The 21829-nt window shown below is 40.8% G+C and overlaps 1 protein-coding gene and 1 long non-coding RNA gene across 2 annotated transcripts in view; both read left to right on the top strand.

Annotated features, from left to right (window-relative positions):
• The first annotated feature begins 206 nt into the window (after window positions 1-206).
• On the top strand, window positions 207-3863 carry LOC113027866 (uncharacterized). The gene is made up of 8 exons (XR_003273146.1): window positions 207-349; window positions 813-852; window positions 998-1044; window positions 1357-1401; window positions 2241-2270; window positions 3049-3117; window positions 3298-3372; window positions 3730-3863. It is a non-coding gene; the product is annotated as an uncharacterized LOC113027866 (long non-coding RNA).
• Window positions 3864-6701: 2838 nt separating this feature from the next.
• The window catches only part of uts2r (urotensin 2 receptor), a 99897-nt gene continuing 84769 nt past the window's right edge, over window positions 6702-21829 (top strand). Inside the window, exon 1 of the mRNA XM_026177271.1 lies at window positions 6702-6850. The gene's annotated coding sequence lies outside the window, so the exon portion shown is untranslated. The remainder of the gene's footprint in view (window positions 6851-21829) is intronic.

Here is a 21829-nt window from a genome sequence, read left to right as displayed (position 1 = left end):
AAAACATGCAAAAACTCTCTTTAGTAGTTGTTGCTGTTTCTTTCTTTCTTTCTTTCTTTCTTTCTTCTTTTTTTTTTTTGAAAAATAACGACGTCTCTGAGGCGCGAAATCTGACAGCGAGAGGAACGGCCGGATACAGGAGACGGGAAGAAACAAGCCGATTATGTTCGCGTTAATTAAGTGGTTGGAAGATGTAAAACTCTCAATTCTGCCAACTGAACATATACGAGATTTTAATGAGGATGAATAATTAGCCGGCATGGAGGAAACGGACCTTTATTTCGTGGAGTGGCGACAAGAAGCCAAGGCGGGTGGCCAGTCTAAGAAGCCTCCATCATCAAGCTAGCAGGTGCCTTTTCCCATATAATATTACTTTATTCTCGTGTATTTGGAACGGAAGCGTAGAGCTGCCACCCAGGCAAAAGAGAAATATAAGTATATCACGTTATAACGTGAAAAGTTTATCGTTCTAACAATATACTATCATGTTTGAACAACATTGTACGAAAAATGTACATAATTATCACGTCCGTACAATATTGTGCGAACGTGACAATTATGTATATTATAATAACGTGATATTATATTATACAAACATGAAAAGCATAATGTTAGAACAATAAACATTTCACGTCATAACGTGATACAGCTCTATTTTTCTTTTGCCTGGGTGGCAGCTCCACGCTTCCATAATTTGGTAATCAAAATATGTAACTTAATTAATTATATTGTGACGTACTTTTGCCTTTTCTTATTATTCTGCCTTCTCAATAACTATCAAAGCCTATTCACATTTAATTTGGCTTTCACAGAAATCCTACCTCTCCTTCTGGCTACAGAGTACTTACCAAGGTTAGAAACAAAGAACAGTTATGCTTTATTAATGTTCGCTAATTACAATGTTCCACATTTCCTTGCTTTTTAAGTCATTTTTAGGCTTTTTAGAGTTTTTGTTTTTTATTTTTTTAGCAGTAATGTTTCTGCCTATTTATTTCAGCCCATGAAATCGAATGCAGATCTTCCTAATGTGAGATTTACATAAATGTAAGTAATTTTGTTTGTCATTGTCATTAATGTTGTTGCTGTTGTTGTTTTTGTGCAGTTTGCAATCATATAAACCTAGCAAGCATCAGTCAGCACAGTGACTAACCTAAACAGATTCTTGCTTTATTCACATATATTATATGTAATTATATATACCTGCACATTGTACCTAGGGTTGCAGCCACTTGGCCCCACCCCATTGTTGTGACAGCCCTGATTGTACTTATACACTGCATCTGAACAGGGAACAGTCTGCCACATTAATGTATTTTTAAGTGACTTGTTTGTAATACATGAATTTGTTTTTTACAGATGTCAAAGTCTCAACCTCATGCTGCCCTCCCCCATCCTCCTAAAGTAAGTATTTGTTGTTGTAGTTTTTTATGCGGTGTCTGTGTCACATGCTAATCATAATTATTGAAATAACTGTTTTCTAACAGATTTTCCAAAACACTAGTTATGTTTGTTGTCATTCAGACCAATACTACTGCTTAGACATTGTTTAGTGGTCATGCATGTTTGACAAGCTCGTTATGATACCAAAACAGTAGGCCTATCACAATAATCGATATATCGACTTAACACACAATACATGTACATGACCTCAATAATTGTTGATGATGTAATTTATCCGCCATTATATTTACAAAAATAAAATATAATGATAACATAACAATAACATTAAATAACATTGTTTTCTATTTGTTAGAAAATTTACTATTTATTCAAGTTTTTAAGGTATCTAATATTTTGATTCCTAATTTCAATGATCTAAATACTTTAAGAATTAGATGTTGGTTTGTCAATTGAAAGTGTGTAGATCTTGCATTATTATGGTGTTATATTATGATTATACATTCAAAGACATAAAATGGTCTTAAAATGACAATGACATAACTTGTCGCAATTGTTTATGGGGCAATATACCAACCAACAAAAAGTCGCTATCGTAACAGGCCTTCAAAACAGACGGTTTTATGATTGATAAATTCAAAAAATAAATACATTTAATTTCTCTGAGATTCTCTAATATTCAGTTACAGTTCACAACACAGTTACCCGTACATGCAGTATTATACTGTAAATATAAATCTCTGCATTTAGCATCCCACTAGAAGCGTCACAGTTACTGCCTCTTTTTTTTTTTTTTTTAAATACCTGTACTATCACTAACACATTTACTGTTTTACTTTTAGCCTGTGGATACAAATGCAGATTTCCTTAATGTAAGTTGTGCATTTTAATTACATCATGTTATTTTTATTATTATTTATTTATTTATTTTATTTTACATTCAAATATTTCAAGCTTCTTGGTTAAAGAAGCTTCTAATTTGTGTTGTACAGTTATTTCATTTTTAACCTTAATTTATATTTTATTCCTTCCCAGTTAAATTTACCCTTCATTCTAATTTGTGTTGTACAGTTATTTCATTTTTAACCTTAATTTATATTTTATTCCTTCCTAGTTAAATTTACCCTTTTTAATTTTTCATATTTATTTCCTATCTTATTCATAGCCTTTTCCTTTTTTGTTCTCTTTAGGTCACGAGCAGTTGTCCAAGCATTTCACTACATATCGTACTGTGTATGACTGTGTACGTGACAAATAAAATTTGAATTTGAATTTGAATTTGAATTTGATTGCTAGTAGGTAAAGAATAGTTCACCTATAATTCATATTCCCAATTAATTTCTCACCTCTGATTGAATGCCTTTGTTTGTTTTCCTTTTGACTATAACAAAACATTTTTGCTGGATATATATGGTGAATTTATATGCATAGATACAGTCGTAGTGCTTGACACATGCAAACAGCAGTAGATGTACTAAAAAGGAAATAATTACAATCATGATGTTGATTGCTGATGTCAGTATATATATTTTAGAGGAATGTTTTGTTTTTCACCCAAAATGAACTATATTGCTTCAGAAGAGATTTATTACCCTATATAAACAGTATCTATATATTGTTCTGTTTTTTGTTTGTTTTTGTTATTTTCAGGTTCAATGGTGCGTGTTCTTCTAATGGCCGCCTTCCCACTGGAGGTTTTGATCCACAGCAATTTAAAAGGTAATCAGCTTTGAAAGTCAGTTCAAATGGTTAGCTAATAGTACTTTAAAAAGCCTACTTCTCTGTCACCAGTTTCTTTACCAAAAAGCATAATATTGTAGTTCAAATGTTTAGATGAACAAAGATCAGATTTTTGGAAATTTAACTAGCCAGACACTCAAATGTTAATGCTTTTTATAGGAGGACACAGCAAAACAGACATCGGCGCAGAGCGAAGAACTGCCCTTGATAAAGAAACCATGACAGCCATATATAGTAAGTGAAGACTGTGTATCTAAAATTGCATACTGCACAAGTAACTCACTTTGCAACAATAAAAATTGCACAGATAGGTGATGAAGCATTGAAGTGGTTGGACTCAGACAAAGAAGGTCAACAGATTGAATGATGGAGAGTAAGGATAGATGACCAAAAGGGGTGTTAGTATTACTGTAATGTGAACTGGATAGACTTTCCATCGAGGGGGGAAAAAAAGGTAAAATTATGTGGAAAATATATCTGTATCTCTATAAACGGAAATATCTGTTTGCTAAATGAAGCTAGCTAATTTAAATCATGTTTTTATTTTAACTCTGATAAAAGTACTAGAACTGTGACTTTTGTTTGTTACAGTGGCGGTAAGGAAGAGGTTCCCCAATGTATCCAGAGGGGCTTTGGGGATTGCAGTCAATTCAAAGCTGGGGGAACTCAGACTGTTGGAAAAGAAAAAAAAAGTTACATTTTAAATATGTTTTATGTTCGTACACACCCACATATATATATCTATATATATATATATATATGTGTGTGTGTATTCCTCTGCTTGTTATTGATCAGTAAACATCTTTGAGTGATCACATTTTTATTGTGTTAATAGCAGTTCACATCAAATTCACAGTATCGTTACTTATAAGTGTTTGTTGCAGTTGCATTTTGTATAGTAAAATGTATGTATATATATATATATGTGTGTGTGTGTATATAAATATATTTTGAAATGTATTTTAGAGCATATATTTTTTGGCCAATTTTTGTATATTTTGAAATATATTTCAAAATATATTTCAAAATTTTTTTTTTTACCGTATGGGGTACTGGGAGGCTAGGAGTAGAGCTTAGCAATGAAGGCTAGAGAGAGGTGAAAAATGTAAAAGGAAAGGCTTATAGTGAGTTTTATTTGAGGTGTGTGTATGTGTTAGTTGATGAGCCACACCATGAATATATGGGAAAGAGTTGTTTAAGCTAGTTTAAGAAGAGAGACCACAAGAAGCAAAACGACATCATGCCAAGAAAAAGCACTACAGATGCAATGCTTACTTTAGTGCACCTATGTTTGGCTATGCTGTCATGGCTAGCCAACTACCTTTTGTTTTAATGACAAAGTATCAGCATGCTATTTGGCTTCTTTAATAAATCTGAATTCTGACAAGTTACAGAAACATACAATGTTGAAAATGCCGGTTGCGGTACATTAGCTAATGGTACGTTAGCTAATGTAGCCTAGCTAACTGTAGGTTTTTCAGAGACATGACCGGTTACCATGTGACATTAACATGTCAGCCATTTTGGACATGTAATAATCTTGAAACATGCACCTGACTGGACAGCAGGATATAGGCCTTGTGTGAGAAAAAAAGAAATGATAATTTATTTTTAAAGTATGTATTAGTGATTGGAAGCAATCGCTACTACTTACAATAACTAGCAGTAGAACATGGCTCTGACTTCCGCTCATTGCCAGATTGCCATTCTACTCATGTGGTAGTATGTTGCATCTCTCCATGTACTTGTCTGCTAGTTCAAGCTCTTGTGCACCTTGTACTTGCCTGCCTGTCCTCTCTGTCCTCCTTGAAAACTGCTGGAAAGCCTGTCCAGTTTTGCCCTCCAGGTGGGTGTGTCCCAGTGATGTCTGGATGTCTGGAGCCTTGATCTCCTCCATACCTGCTTCATACCCTGGAGGACGGGGCTGTGGCCCCCCCACACCCTCTAGCAGATCATTACATGAAGGAACCTTTAAAAAAAAAAAAAAACAAGCGCGTCCATGCTCACAGGTGTACACACGGGTGATCACACCCACAAACTACACCCTTTTTGGCTCCTACCTCAAAGCACACTGTGTTCTGTTGATCTTATGTGCTGCATAATAATGTTTAATATTTACTGTCATATTCCCATATATCATTGTGATGTTGTTTATTCTATTACTCTTGTTCTCTTCTGCTTGTTTTCTTTTTTCTTTCTCAGCAGGTGATCCAGGTGATTGATATATGCATTTTATTATTATTATTTTTTCCCGCTCATTCTGTTGGTTTTTGTTTTTTGCCCTTCTCCCCCGTCCCTCTTCTCAGCTGTTTCTCTTTCCCTCTTTCTTTCTCCCCTTCTTTCCCCCAGTCAAGTCTGTCCCGTATTCAGTAAGTGAAAATAAAATAAACAATAAAAGGTGAATCAAATAGACCATTACGGCAAGGCTGGGATGGTCAATTTGGTAAAGTAAATCCGTTGGGCATCTTTCTTTGTCTTTAGACAATAATTCTGATGGCAAAAGAGCCAAACGGGACAGGCAAAAAAAAAAAAAAGGAAAGGAAAATTCTTCCAAGGTTTCTAAATGTCTAGACTTTGTTGTTGTGAATGTGAGAGCATTACTGATGAGATGCCTGTGCATCTGTCACTCACTTTTTCACTACCGCAGGTTAGCAGTTAGAAATATTAGATTGCAGCAGCAGTCTTACCATTTCCCACTGATTTAGGGCCAAATAGACAAGGCAACCATCTGTTTAACTCTGTATGCATGTTTCCTCAGCAATTATTCGTTCCGGAGCATCTCAGGTCTACTGCCAACTCAACACTATCACACAGATACAACCTTTGCACATGCAAAAGAGAGCAGTTATCACACCTAAGCAACATTACTAAGCTGTCACGATTTCACATTTTTCAGAAGAATTAGAGTCTAAAATCTCGAGTGTTTATTGTATGACAGTCTGTAGAGTTGCTGAAAACGCAAAGGTCAGAGAAAGGTAATTAATGTAGGGATGAGGTTTAACAGACCACACTGAAGCAGAGCAATAAACACAACACAGATCCTGCAGTTTTCTTTGTTGAGACAAACTGACCGGGTCAACCACGAGACGCCCCATTGCTGAGATGCTATCACGTTTGCTTTAAACTGAAAGATTTCCGGAGCTGAATATTTTGTCTTTCTTCCTTTCCTTTTCCCTTAACCAGATAACTGAATTCAATGCCACTTTAAGGTATTATCAGTAAGTAAATTGACTGCAGTTTAACCGTGTGGTCAAGTTATGAACAGATAGCTGTTCACATCCTCTGTTTACCCAACAGAAACCAAAGACAATAGCATGATTTCCAGGATAAGAGATTTAATCCACTGGGAGATTGTAGGAAATGGAGACGCTTTCAAGCTCTGGATGTAAACACCTTGTTGTTGCTTTGAAAGTTTTTCATGCACACTTCCCTGCCAACAGCATTTTCTTCACACTGTCCCCTGGTTACACTTCCTGTGAACAACGAATCATCTTAAATTAACATAGAAAGACTCTGTGCTCACAGCCATGACAGAGTGGAAGGGCTGCTAAATTTACATAACACCTGTAGCTAATTCACCACAGAAACTAAATCAGGCAATTAGAGGATGATGAAGTCTCTCTGACAGGCGCTCTCTTCAAATGGGGTCTTTGCAAGAAAAGATTTTCAAGTTAGCAGGGTGCCTTTCTGTTTTCAACTGGTTGGACTACAGGTAAATCACTTGTATATTTTCAACTAATGCAAGTTTTCCAATCACAGCATTAAATTACAGAGAGCTTGATTTTGCTGTTCTGTCGATTGTCTAGGCCAGGCATGTTAAACTATTTTATATCATGAGCCACATACAGTGGGTTTTGATCTTAAGTGAGCCTGGCGAATGAAACTCCAATTTCTGTCTGTGTAAAAAGTTTAACTATGCATTTAATCAGTGAGATATTTTAATATTAGAGAAACAACCTACTGTATGTCTCAGGTTGTCTACATGATAAACAACTGCTGCTGTAGTAAATTCGATTTTAAGGATGTGTGTTGATGTGTATTTAAAGAGAACGGGTTTGTACCAAGTTGTAAATGTGCTTTTAAAAGTTGTTCAGTTGGGTATTTAAACTTTGTTGTTGTTGTTGTTGTTGTTGGGGACTGGCTCCCCTTTGGCTTCAACTGGCAAATCCAGGAACTGCAGTTATTGGCATTGCTTTGGTTTCATTTTCATTCCCATAGGATCCCACTTGGTGCAGACTCTGAGTTGCTGTTGCTGCTGGTGTTTAATACTTTCCTGCAATTTTGTCTATTCCTTAAGCTTCTCGGGGGTACAATGAGTTCAATATGCTATATTAGAGTTTTAGAAATTTGTAAATTGTAAATGACTCAAATAATGTTTCTGATGTAACACAATCAGTGTTAATGACATTTTTTGATCCTGACGTGTCAAAATGCACTATGATGCAAAAGTTTTTCTGAGTGTGTAACCTGGTGTTTGCCTAGCTGTGGGACTGCCTGCACTCCAGCGGGATTGGAGTACGGCATACAGTTAGCAGTGGATGGATGTATTAAGAACTGGATACATAATGAAAAGATGGTCTCTCATTCATTCAAATAAATCAGCTTTAAAAGAGCAAAATCAAACTTCCTCTAATCTTCCACGCTGGCAAATTTGACCAATAGAGAAAATGTAGGCCCAATATAAAATCTGAAGACGTTTCTTCAAGCTACATAAGGATTAAATCAAATAATCATCTGGCTTTGAACCGAATTTTGATATTGAGTAATTTAGCATGTTTTGGACAGAGAAATGCTGACATCATGCTTTTCCAACAAGACCAAATGCTCTATGGTCTCGGCATTGATGTGATAATGGAGCTGATACAGCAGTGCCACTCAGGTTTGCAGCTAATTTATACCAGTGGGCATTAATGCGCAAGGCAATTAGTGAAACTGCACGGCACTTCTCCATAATGCACCCATATTTTATTTAGAAATCTAAAATAAATTATTGAAATAAATATTCGATAAACTGAATATTAAATTAATATTCAAAAGAGCAGGTCACGCTAGAAAAATGTGTTCCACTCCTGCCAAATGGACATAAGCCCCTCTTAGGTGGGAACAACAAAAAAACAGCAAATAAAAAAAATAGTTGTAGACAGTCTGTCGAGGTGTTAATGTCATAAATGTAGTTCATGCAGAAACACAGAGGGTGAAAGTACTACTACTAATGTTCCTGTTCAGTTCCATGTTCATGTCTTATTGTCTTAGTTTTCCCAGTTTAGGTTTTAGTTTAGTTCCCGCTCCTATTCACCTTGGCCTGTTTTGTGTTCATGTTTGGGTTTTTTGGGCTCTTTGTTAAACCTTAGTTTGTTTCTCCCGTGTCTGCATTTGGATCCGTTCCATAAATATACCGGCGTGTCCCGTTGTGACAAAAACTTCCAAGTCTTGGGGCTATCTGAGGAACACGTGAATTTTAGCTGAAACGTTCAGTTACCAGACCTAAGCTAATGTCAGCTTAGGTCTACTCACTTTTTTCTTTTTCAAATTTGCATAAATAATGAGGTGGATAAACTAACTCCAAAAAGACGCAAAATTCATCCAGAGGAGTTTGATGCAATGACAAGATTTCCGGTGGGAGATTCATTCATTCATTTCTCAATGGGCAAAATATATGGAGGAGAGGTTTTAAATGGAGCGCACAAAGAGATTTACTAACATTTTGTTACACTGAGTTTATTGCTAATTGTCCCGATATTTAATGCCCCCCCAAACAAGTCTTATTTTTTGTACTCCATATTCAACTGACTGCACCTGGATTAAGGAAACAGAGTAAATACCCTGTAAATTACCCACACCTATGAACACTATATATCAATTGCGCTCACACCCTATTTTGCCCTGTTTAGTAAACCCCTTCAGTCACTGGATTTACACAGGAAGGTTAATTTATTCTGGGAATAACTTGGGAAGCACAACAGTCTTTGGATATGTTCTCTACAACAGGTGTATCAGCACAGTTAATTTAAGCAGCTGGAACCAGAACTACATGTTGTATCCATTTAAATGAAAGGAAGTGGCGTCAAAAGGTGTTTGTCCTTGTAATTGTCTTGGGCGCACAGCTGTGAAGCATGCGTCACAAGCCACTCACGTAATGGGGCACCTTGTAGTCGTCTATTGGAAAGCTGTTTCACAGTATTTTAACAAATATCAACAAAGTCTCTATAAGCTTTGTTGTTAAAAGTCACATTGAAAACTTTATTCTACTGAGGCATGATATCACGTAACACAGACTGTTAAAAGTGGGTAGCAGTGTTTCTGGAATAAAAGGGCTTCTCTTCTTGTTCCTAATGTGCCACATATGGTGATTCATATATAGGTTGATACAATGTCAACCAACCTGTCAGCAGTGGAAAATTAGTCTGAAATTACCTGTCAAAATAATCATTTTGATTCATGAGAGCTGTTCGTGTTCCTTTAAACTGTCTCCAATTATAACTTTTTTTTCATCCAACACCTTAGAGGTCTCCAGTAAGTTAAACTGTGTAATTGCAGCACTTGTGTCACTGTAAAACAAAGATGTATAAGGTACAGGCCCAGTTCTAGGTTCATAGGAGAGCTGAAGCAAAGTAAAGATGACAGCCTGTAAATAAAAAACTAGCACTTTACTCTTACTTTGTTTTACTTTTCCAAACCAATTTCACTTAACCGTGTTTGTCAAGTTTCACACTCATTTTGTTTCTTTCTGGCTTTAAGTCTTCTTTTAAGAATTATTTTTTAACATTGCCGTACACAATACAAGACCAAAGTTGAACTTGTTGGAAGTTTTGAGATGTGTCACATTTCAGTGTGAAGCTAAAGCTGTTAAGTCAAAAGAACATTATCCCAACAATCAGACATGGTGGTGCTGCTGCCGTCATCATCCGTCATCAATTCTGCTACACTGGCAGGGCTAGGGGCCAGGACTCTCCTCTCCGGGTTCTTGGGGGATGTTGCTAACTCCGGGTCTGAAAGCAGGCAACCCACCCGCAGTAGATGTGCTCGGTGTGAGGTCTCGCAGCAAGCTATCAAATACGGCGCATTTTTCGGCTTTTAAAAAAAACGCTATGCATCGCCAGGTGTTTCATCAGATTTGAGGTGTTACCTCCTTTGACAGTATCACAGTATCAGCTTAAAGCACTTGTTGCAGGCTGCTGAGTTTGCATATTTTGCTGTGAAGTACAGCCAGGCTTTTGACCGCTTCGCCTTGGGCGTTTTTAATCTGTAGCTCTGCTCTAAAAGAACGTACGTACCTGGGCCCGCCTACTACACTTGGAAACATAAAATGATTGGCTAGAATCTAAAGTGTATCACAGCTCAGGAAAAAAAAGCACCGAAATAAAGCACCGAAATGTGCGCTGCTTTTTGGTCTGGTTACTACCGTTTATGTCAGAACCTGTGCCATCATGGCACCAGATACCGGTACCCATCCCTAGTCTGGGATGAGGCAGCTGGTTGCACAAATGAGTCCATAGTTTTCAAGTGATGTCAGAGCTACTGGGAGACACGCACCTGGAGGCAAAATTCTACTATGGTCATTTCCCCTCCAGCCTTCCTTTGAATGTCTTTGAGTTTAAATTAGTCCAACTGCAAGATAGGTGCTGTGGTATTGGACGCAATCTATGTTTGTTTACAGCTGCCAGAAGGGTGAAGAACATGGCACCAACATGGAGTCACACCTCTCCTCACCCTGGCTTACAGGCCAAATCTAAATAATTTACTAAATTAATTGTGCTCCTTTTTAATTTCTATTTAAAGTCATTGATGATTTTTTTTTAAATACTGTATTACTGTATCATTTGTAGGTAGGGTTACATAATTGCTTGTCTAAAACCATCAGAACATGGGTCAGAGCATTGAGGGAGGGATGGTGCTGTGAGGGTAACACTCACTCAGCCTGAGAAGCTCGTGGCTAATTCACCACAACCGACTGTTTTCATGAATTTGTGATTTTTGCTCATGTAATTTATATCTTGCACTCCAGGACCAACAATGCGCAGTTTCTGCTTCTAAAGTAGGCAACATGGCAAACAAATCCCATCTGCAGTAATCAGTCAGATTCTTTAAATACACCTACATGAAACAGATCTACAGTATCAGCTGCTTTACAAGTATTTAATGTGGAGTCACTTCTGTTAGGTCTTGTGTCTGTGTCTGCTCATATTTGTAAGAAACGGCTCCCCTTCTGATTGCAATTGTGATAAACCAGCTGGTTTAATAACAGTCGAGGAGTTCTGTGAAACTGGCCAAAAGTCTGGGGCTGGATTTTAATTAGACTTCAGTCAATTAACAAACACAGATGGACTGTCAGTTATAGACAGTGTGTTTAATATACATAAGTATAGCCCATGGTAACTGCTGATGTTTTCAACATACCTGAACAAGTAAACCTCTGTTATTTTATTTAAGGCACAGTTTCAAAAAGGATCAGATTACAAGTCAGTGATTAGATTCTCGTTATCTTATTTCAATCTGTCTTTGCTTTTGAAGTGTGTGTAGCAATCGAGCCAAGACCAGAAAAGCAGAAAAAAAATGTTGTTTATGCCAATATTCAACTTGAAGGCAAATTATCTATTAGACCAGAGCAGAATTGCTGTTTTCCAATGAAGACATGGGCAAAAGCAGACATTTTAGAATAAATGAACTCTGAATTGTTAAAAGTTATTCTCATCAGCAGCCTTTAACCCTTTAAAGCGGTCGGAGCGGGCACGCTCCATTTTGCATAACTATTTTTAAATCCCGGTAGCACTGCAACCATGTAAGCTAGTGCAATAATTTTTTTTGCATATGAAACCGGAGGAATTGTACTTACATCTTATGCCATCGGCTTGTCCTAGGTCACGGTTTCCTTCCACATAAAGCTTTGCAAAAATTGCATAAAAGCACTTGCAGCAACAAAAACATAATATTCCAGAATTGTGGTGCTGACACTCACCAGTCCCCGGCCCCCTTCCTTCCGCTTAGCGTACAGCCTCAGGGTGCTGGACTTGGGGTGAAACCCTCCATGCATGGTAAGGAGCTTTCTTGTCTTTATGTCAGTGGCTTCTATCTCCTCCTTTGGCCAGCCTATTACCCCAGCAGGGTACCTGATCACGGGCACGTGTTGATGGCCCGGATCTTGTTCTTACCATTCAGCTGACTCCTCAGGACTTGCCTGACCCTCTGCAGGTACTTGGTGGTTGCAGCCTTTCTAGCGGCCTCTTCATGGTTCCCATTTGCCTGCGGGATCCCCAGGTACTTGTAACTGTCCTCTATGTCTGCAATGTTGCCTTCTGGTAGTTCAATCCCCTCAGTTCTGACTACCTTCCCTCTCTTTGTTACCATCCGACTACACTTCTCCAGTCCGAACGACATTCCAATGTCATTGCTGTATAGCCTGGTAGTGTGGATCAGTGAATCGATGTCTCGTTCACTCTTGGCATACAGCTTGATGTCATCCATGTACAGGAGGTGGCTGACAACTGCTCCGTTCTGTAGTCGGTATCCGTAGCCAGTCTTGTTAATGATCTCACTGAGGGGGTTCAGGCCTATGCAGAACAGCAGTGGGGACAGAGCATCTCCTTGGTAGATCCCGCACTTGATGGTGACTTGTGCTATGGGCTTGGAGTTGGCCTCTAGTGTTGTACGCCACATCCCCATTGAGTTCCTGATGAAGGCTCTTAGGGTCCCATTGATCTTGTACAATTCTAGGCATTCCAGTATCCAGCTGTGGGGCATTGAGTCATAGGCCTTCTTGTAATCAATCCAGGCAGTGCACAGGTTGGTCAGTCTGGTCTTGCAGTCTCGGCTGATTGTTCTGTCTACCAGTAGCTGGTGTTTTGCGCCTCTGGTATTCTTGCCAATTCCTTTCTGTGTCCCGCTCATGTATTGACCCATGTGCCTGTTCATCTTAGCCGATATGATGCCTGACAGGAGCTTCCATGTAGTACTGAGGCAGGTTATTGGTCGGTAGTTGGAGGGGACCGGTCCCTTCTTGGGGTCCTTGGGGATCAGGACCGTCCGGCCTTCGGTTAGCCATTCCGGGTGTCTCTCGTTAACTAGCAGCTGGTTCATTTGTGCTGCTAGACGCTCGTGGAGTGCAGTCAGCTTCTTCAGCCAGTAGGCGTGAACCATGTCGGGCCCTGGTGCTGTCCAACTCTTCATACTGGAGACCCTTTCTTGGATATCTGCCACTGTTACTGGTTACTGGACCCTGTTCAGGGAGGTCGCTGTGGTCTGCCCTCAGATCCTCTAGCCACTGAGCATTGCCGTTATGGGTTGCATCCTTCTCCCATATGCTCTTCCAGTATTGCTCCGTCTCCAGCCTTGGTGGTGCTGTTCTCTTATTGTTCCCTTGCCACTGAGAGTACACCTTTGCTGGTTCTGTGGAGAACAGCTGGTTTATTCTCCTGCCTTCTATCTCTCTGGTGTACCTCCTCAAGCGGCTGGCCAAGGCTGTGAGTCTTTGCTTGGCAGTTTCCAAGGCCTCAGGTATGGACAGCTTGCTGTATTTCTTAGGCACCTTATTTGTCGCACCTTTCTGCAACTCCGTTAGTTGGCTAACCTCCCTCCGTGCTACTTTGATCTTGCCCTCTAGCCTCCTTCTCCATGGAGGGTACTGCCCCTTGTGGCTGTTCAACTTGTAGCCAAGCATCTCACTGATCACTGCTGCCGTATTGTAGATCAGCTTGTTAGTGTCGGTAATCGTGGTTGTAGGTATTGCCCGTAGTGCTGCATTAACATCATCTAGCAGACCTTCTGAGGGTACTTCATATATATATATATATATATATATATATATTAGGGGTGCAACGATATTCGTATCGATATTGAACCGTTCGATACAGTGCTTTCGGTTCGGTACGCATATGTATCGAACAATACAACATTTGTAATTTATTTTATCAATTTTCCTTCTGAAGATGCTGTCTGTGTTGAGCGCTCAGTGAATCTGCGTTCGACTACTCCGCCTAGGCTGCACTGTCCAGCGCAGATCCACTGAGCGCTCAACACAGACAGCATAGTCAGAAGGAAGAGCGCAGGGCAAGCTAGCGAGACAGAAGTTAAGCTCTCCTATTAACATGGACCTCCCCCACTCTCATTCAGATCTGGCGTTTGGAATTATTTTGGTTTTCATGTGACGTATGACCCTGACCCACTCAAGGCTGCTTGCAAATTGCATCAATCCCCACCCACACCAATGATACAATAGCTAACATCGAAAATAAACATGTACATCAATAATCAAGAAAAAACTAAAATAAAACATAACTGCGAATGGCAGGTGGATGGACAGACAGGAAGTTGGGACAGTTAAGAGTTCACCTCATGCAGTTATCACCGAACGGCACCGACTGGCCAACTTCGTGGTGCTTCTTGGATAATTTTTATTGCAATTATCTCAAATGCCTGGTAGAGCAGTTCATTCTACTAACAACCTCCCAAAAAAGTCTCAAAGAAGTGCCCCCAGTTATGGTGAGTGAGAGTAATATTTTAACTGGTGTTATTTTGCACTAATTAGAAAGTATGTGTATATATATTTTTGTGCCGTAAATACAATTTTTTTTTGTCTTATTTCCAAAGTATTTGTTCAAGTTCCATTATATTTTATGTGCTTTTGGATCAATTTTCTTTTTGTGTCAATTATCTTTTAGTTGCAGTGTGTTTGACCTCTCAGGGCCACTGTAAATATACCCATGGAGACTATAGCTATGTCCCAATTCATAGGCATCCTTCGGAGGACCTGGCCTTCGCGGTCTACATGGGCCGGGCCCTTCGAAGACCAAGAAGGCCGGAAGTGTGTGGCGTAAATTGTTGACCATCTCACACGTCTGCTTAATCAGTTTTCTGTTTGGCGTTTATTCAGCTGTATGAATTTATAACTTTAATCTCAGCCAAACCAATTCAATCAGGAACAAATAAAACACTGACAAAAGCCAAACAAGTTAAGTTATCTAGGTGGCTTATATATCATGTTTAACCTGAGTAGCAAAAGAGGGTCTGAAAACGATGTGCTGGGAGTCCGATGTTCTCGCTGGCTCTAATGAGCCTCGACCTCCCAGTCGGCTATCGAGCTGGTGGGTAACAGATGTCTCGGAACACTTTTGCAAATATGTGATGTCCTGATAAATCGAAAAGATATTTGAAGTTTAAACAGCTACAGTCTCGACTGAAAATATCTTAAAAGTTTATTTTGTGGTCTAGAAAGAGTAATATTAAAACTAAGTAGCTGCTGCCATTGTTGGAAACTGGAATTGGCTGGGCCGCGCTATGAATTCAGGAATAGGGTGGGCCACGAAGGATACACCCGACCCATTCTTCAAATCTGGGGAAATGAAGGATGCATTTGTTGTCCGAATTGGGACAGCCTTCGTCACCTAGCTGTGACGTAATCGGCCTCCAATGGATGTTAGTATTCCACTCTCTAACCTTGTCACTATTTCTCTCTGAAAATTAGGCTGGAAATGGCAACAATGCTAAACTTGAGGATTTAAAACCGTATCCTACAAACTAAAGGGTTTTGTCTGATGGATGTGTCCATCTTTTATGGACAGTCTATAGTCATGTAGCAGCTTTGCCGTCTTTCAAATTCCCAGTATAGCCCAAGATGTGAAGTCTAAATCAAAGTCAAGATAACGCTGTTATGAATTAGTCTGAGAGATACAGCTCTTTCAGATCTGCTGAAGTTATTATACAACTGTACTCAATGTGCTTCTGATCACCAGTTTCTTCAGCTTCATTAGTGACATCCCCACTGTTCCCCTTTACAAGTGATTGTGCTTCTACAGACTAATTATCAAATGGTGATTAATGATGCTGAGCTGGCAGTGAATGTACTTGAGATCTTCACAGACAGTTTGTCAGCCCCGTGTTTCTTTGTGTGTGAATAACTTTTAAGAAAGCATACACTACTTTCTATTACTCAAGACTTTTTTTTTTTATAAACAGTACCGAACGAGACCAGATAATAAAACCAAAAAACACAGGTCACTGTTCTTGGAGGCTACAATGCACGAGTGTAGGATTCGGCTATGGGCTGATGAATATGGTTTAGAATTGGACTTGGTCAGCATGATGTGTGATTTTAGCCACAGCAAGGCTTTGAGAGCATATGAACAGATAAGCCACAACAAGAGTGCAGAGAACAAAAATAAGATAACCACAGCAAAGAAATATTTCAAAAGAAGCAAAACAGGAATGATGTCACTAATTATTTTAATAGAATTAGTTTGTGACATTTAGCCACATCTGATTATGCTAATATAATAATAATTTTAAAAAAAAACTTTGCTAGTTTCAACATTCGCTCCATGAGTGACATCGTAATGTTCATCATAAGACAACGATGGACACAGTTTGGACTTTCGCAAACTTAAAGTGTCTCAAACTAGAACAAGCAGAAACCAGTAAACGGGGAAAAGTTTTCTTTTATTAAAAAGAAGCATTTTTTTACTTTATGAATGTCCGCAGTACCCCACGGAGCACCTAAGGGCATTTAGTCTCACAGTTAAATGAATTTCTTTAGACAATTTTTGGCAAATATTGAGAGTCTGCAGATTTCTGTCAGAGACTGTTTATTCCTCCAAAGCAGTGTTGTTTCAGATCTGTCTGCTTTGCCTTCACCTCTAAGATACTACAGCACTATGACACTATATCGATTGTTTTCTGTGTATTATACATCTCATAAGTGTTGTAAGTCTCTTACTTAAAGGCCAGGATTATGGTTATGCTCACAAAAGTATTTCTGTTTTGCATATCTCTTATCTTCCACCAGTTTACTGGTGACCTTTGATAGGTGAGACCTAGTGACCTAGAGGTTAGGGCAAGGATGAACTCTTGGTCTGAGTCATCATCAGTGGCAACCTCATCTCTAACCCTGACACTGTAGCCTTAGGCATTCAGATTATGGAACCTTTTATTTATCATTGTAACTGAAACACATTAAAACCCATTCAGTCTTTGTCTACCTCTATTTTATAATTTTCTGCCTTCTCGGAATAGAAGGAGTGCTAAAACGAGAAAAACCATAATGCCAGAATGTACAAGACTTAATTTGACGTGTACCATCTCCCAGTGTCTTTGGCATGTGGCTTACTCAAATCTCCAAAGATGGTTTACAAAGGCCTGTTAACAGTTTAAATATGAATGAGGCAAAATTTACATGAGTTTTCCAAGGCACAGAAGTCTTATATAGATTCATGCATGAAATATAAACCTACTTACATTTTACTGGAATGCAAAATTCTTATGTTTCTTTTCTGTTTCCTTTTTATATGTGAGAAACGTGACACTTAAAGAGAGGAAATGAAAAGTAACAAAGAAAAGTGGGCATTTCAAACCACACCATCTCTGTTTTGACAGAAAGGCAACCAGACGTCTTTCACACAATGCTCGCTCTCACACAGGGAGGCTTGTCTTACAGCACTGTTTGTGTATCATTTCAATTAAATCGTGGTCATCACCACGAATGGTTCCACCCCGCACAGCTTTTATCTGCGTCTGTGGTCACATCTGCCTGCAGACCATCACAGTGCTCTCTATGTAATGTAATCTCAGCTTAACTTGAGCTGGGAATCAATGAGACCTCTTGATCCCTCATGCGCACGTACGCACACACACGAACCACACAATCAGCCTGGGGGCCAGTTTAACTGATCAAGTGAATTTCACACTGCGGTTGTGTCCTTTAAAGGTGAAAGGCAGTGCGTTCGGGCCTGTGGATACTTGCCAAATGCCCTGCTGCTTCATCATTTTGCTCATACTCTATTAAATCAAAGCATTCACCATTCCTTTCACTTCCTACAAATTCATACACTATAAGCGACAAAGCTTAAACAGCCAGTGCACTGACATCTTTACACATCCTTTATTGTTATTGTTAAACATCATTTATTTTGTGTCTACACTATATTAACAACAAGATGCTCTGTTACTACCTAATGCAGGCACATTTACAGCGAGCACTCTGCACATATTTGCTCATAAAATGTCTTAATTATTTATTGAGTATGTTAATGGCTTGAATGGGGTTCTGTCTTCCAGAAGCCATAACAGCTACTGTGTGTTTGTGTGATAGCTTCCTGTGTTGTTATTCAGGTTGAGAGCTTTCCACAGTGTTGCCTGTGGGCTCAGACCACTAACTTATAGGTTCTGGGGTGTGCCGCGAAAACAACACCTCCTGGCTGTTAATCAGGCAGTTATTTTGAAGATGCCGACTAAATTCGTAAATACCGGGGGGGAAATTGGAGAGAATGTTGTCTTCCCGAAGTAAGGTTTAAAGAGATTTACTTTTCTCTCGCAGGTTTTTATGTTTAATAATGTCTAGCTTGTTTTATCAGGGCACTGAACAAATGCCAGGCCAATCGATGCTGCAGATAGTTGCTGAAGAAATCTAAAGAAATGATCACAATATCGTGATACAAGTAAGTGCTCAACAATTGCAGAAATATGAAGTTCATCCAGGAATCCAAGAATCATACTGCAACATTCATTGTGGCTATTAAACACGACATGTGTACATCAGCTGCTGGTAATACACAGGGATGTAACATTGGTGTGTAAATGGTTGGAATGCCATAAAAGAAATAGAAAAAAGAAATTTGCAAAGAAATCAGAGAACAAATAGGTAGGTATATAGGTATATTTAATAGGTAGGTCACAAACTCATATGTGAAGATAAGTCATGCAACACAGCACAGCGAGACATGTAATCAGAATCAGAATCAGAATGGGTTTATTGCCAGATGTTGAGGTTTACAACATTAGGAAATTGCTGCGGTGCTTCAGTGCAGACAATAAGAATTAAAGTGCTATGTAGAAAGAAGGATATGTGCATGAGATATACATGAGATATACATGAGATATATACATGAGAATAAGAATTATGAGTGCTACGTAGAAAGATATATACATGAGTGCAGGTGGTGATCAGTGCCAAACATGAAATGATGCAGTGACACAGCGTAGGGTCATGTGTTAGTGGCGGGGACAATCATGTGGTTATTGTTCATGTGTCCAACAGCAGAGGGGAAGAAACTGTTCTTATGGCGAGAGGTTCTGGTGCGAATGGACCGGAGCCTCCTGCCTGAGGGGAGCAGGTCAAACAGACTGTGTCCAGGGTGAGAAGGGTCAGCTGAGATCCGAGCTGCACGCCGCAGTGTCCTGGAGGTGTACAGGTCCTGCAAAGATGGGAGTCTGCAGCCAATCACCTTCTCAGCAGAGCGCACAACACGCTGCAGTCTTTGTTTGTCCCTGATAGTGGCTCCAGCGTACCACACGGTGATGGAGGAGGTGAGGATGGACTCGATGATTGCAGTGTAGAACTGCATCATCGTCCATGTTGGCAGGTTGAATTTCTTCAGCTGCCTCAGGAAGTACATCCTCTGCTGGGCTTTCTTGATGACGGAGGTGATGGTGGGCTCCCACTTCAGGTCCTGGGTGATGGTGGTACCCAGGAAGCGGAATGAGTCCACAGAGGTGATGGGGGTGTCAGTCAGGATGATGGGGGGGAGTGGGGCTGTGTGCTTCCTGAAGTCCACAATAATCTCCACTGTCTTCTGGGCATTCAGCACCAGGTTGTTGTGGCTGCACCAAGACACCAGACGTTCAACCTCCCTCCTGTAGGCAGACTCGTCCCCGTCCGAGATGAGTCCAATAACGGTGGTGTCGTCTGCAAACTTGATTAGCTTGACAGACTGGTGGGTGGAGGTGCAGCAGTTGGTGTACAGGGAGAAGAGCAGAGGAGAAAGAACACAGCCCTGAGGGGAGCCGGTGCTGATGGTCCGGGAGTCCGAGACATTCTTTCCCAGCCTCACGTGCTGCTTCCTGTCCGTCAGGAAGTCAGTGATCCACCGGCAGATGGGATCGGGCACATTCATCTGGGAAAGCTTGCCTCGGAGATGGTCTGGAAGGATGGTGTTGAAGGCAGAGCTGAAGTCCACAAACAGGATCCTGGCGTAGGTTCCTGGGGAGTCCAGATGCTGCAGGATGAAGTGTAGGGCCATGTTGATGGCGTCGTCTACAGACCTGTTGGCTCTATATGCAAACTGCAGGGGGTCCAGGAGGGGGGCCGTGAGGGTCTTGAGATGGGAGAGAACTAGGCACTCAAATGACTTCATGACCACAGATGTCAGAGCCACGGGTCTGTAGTCATTTAGTCCAGTGATCCTAGGTTTCTTGGGGACAGGGATTATGGTGGAGGACTTGAAGCAGGCAGGCACATGACATGCCTGCAGTGAGGAGTTGAAGATGCCAGAAAACACTGGGGCCAGCTTGTTTGCACAGTGTCTGAGGGTGGCAGGAGACACACCGTCTGGGCCGGGAGCTTTCCGAGCATTCAGACTCCTAAACTGCTTCCTCACATCTGCTTCATGAATATGAAGAGTTGTGGTCGGAGGAGGTGGTGTGAAATCCTCTTTTGTGTGGGGTGAGGGGGCGGGTGTTGCAGGTGAACAGTTTGAAGGTGGTGATGGCTCTATGGAGGGGGGAGAGGTGGGGGAATGAGTGTCCAAAGTGCCTCTATTGTTGGGGTCGTTGAAGGTGTGAAGGCTGCCTGATGGCTCGTCAAAACGGCAGTAGAAGTTGTTAAGGGTGTTGGCTAAGAGCAAGTCATCAGTGGAGTGGGGGGTTTTAGGCTTGTAGTTTGTAATATTCCTAAAACCTTTCCACACAGAGGCCGAGTCATTCTCTGAGATCTGCTGCTGCATCTTCTCAGAGTGCTGATGTTTGGCAATGTCCACTTCTTTAGTGAACCTGTACTTGGCCTCTCTGTAGCAGTCCCTGTCTCCGCTTCTGAACGCCTTACTCTTTTCCAGCCACAGCTTTTTGAGTTTAGGAGTAAACCAGGGTTTGTCATTGTTATAACTCACCCTGGTGCGTGATGGCACAATGCTGTCCTCACAGAAGTGGATATAGGAGGTGACAGTGTCCGTAAACTCGTCCAAGCTGTTAGAAGCAGCCTTCAATGTGTCCCAGTCTGTGGTCTCCAAACACGTGCGAAGCTCCTCCACAGCCTCGTTGCTCCACAGATTTTTAGTCCTCACGACAGGTTTGGAGAGCTTCAGCCTCTGTCTGTACGCGGGGATTAGGTGGATCATGACGTGGTCAGAAAGTCCGAGTGAAGCGATAGGCCCCGCTGATCGTACTGTAACAGTGGTCCAACGTCCTCTCCTCTCTGGTCGGGCATTTAATATACTGCTTATATTTCGGGAGCTCATGGCTCAGATTGGCTTTGTTAAAGTCCCCAAGAGCAATGATGAGAGAGTCCGGGAATGTCCGCTCCGTGTGGAGAATCTGCTCTGCGAGTGCGCACTGAGCTGCCTGCGCATCTGGGTCTGGCGGGATGTAAACAGCGGCCAGGATGAATGAAGCAAACTCCCGCGGAGAATAAAACGGTTTGCAGTGAATAAAAAGATATTCCAGAGAGGGAGAGCAGTGCTGAGCAATCACTGTTACATCTGTGCACCAGCCACTATTGATGTAGAAGCAGAGACCTCCACCTTTGGTTTTACCGGAGAGAGCGGCCTGCCGGTCCGCGCGCAGCAGATGAAAGCCCTCCAGCTTGAGCGCGCAGTCCGGGATGTCCTCACTGAGCCACGACTCCGTAAAACATAAGACACAGGAGGAGGCAAAGTCTTTGTTCATGCTTCTCATCAGGGCCAGTTCGTCTATCTTATTCCAGAGTGAGCGTACA

Source organism: Astatotilapia calliptera, chromosome 8 (genome assembly GCF_900246225.1).
Source record: "Astatotilapia calliptera chromosome 8, fAstCal1.2, whole genome shotgun sequence".
Lineage (NCBI taxonomy): Eukaryota > Metazoa > Chordata > Actinopteri > Cichliformes > Cichlidae > Astatotilapia > Astatotilapia calliptera.
This window is presented reverse-complemented; position numbering and strand designations above follow the sequence as displayed.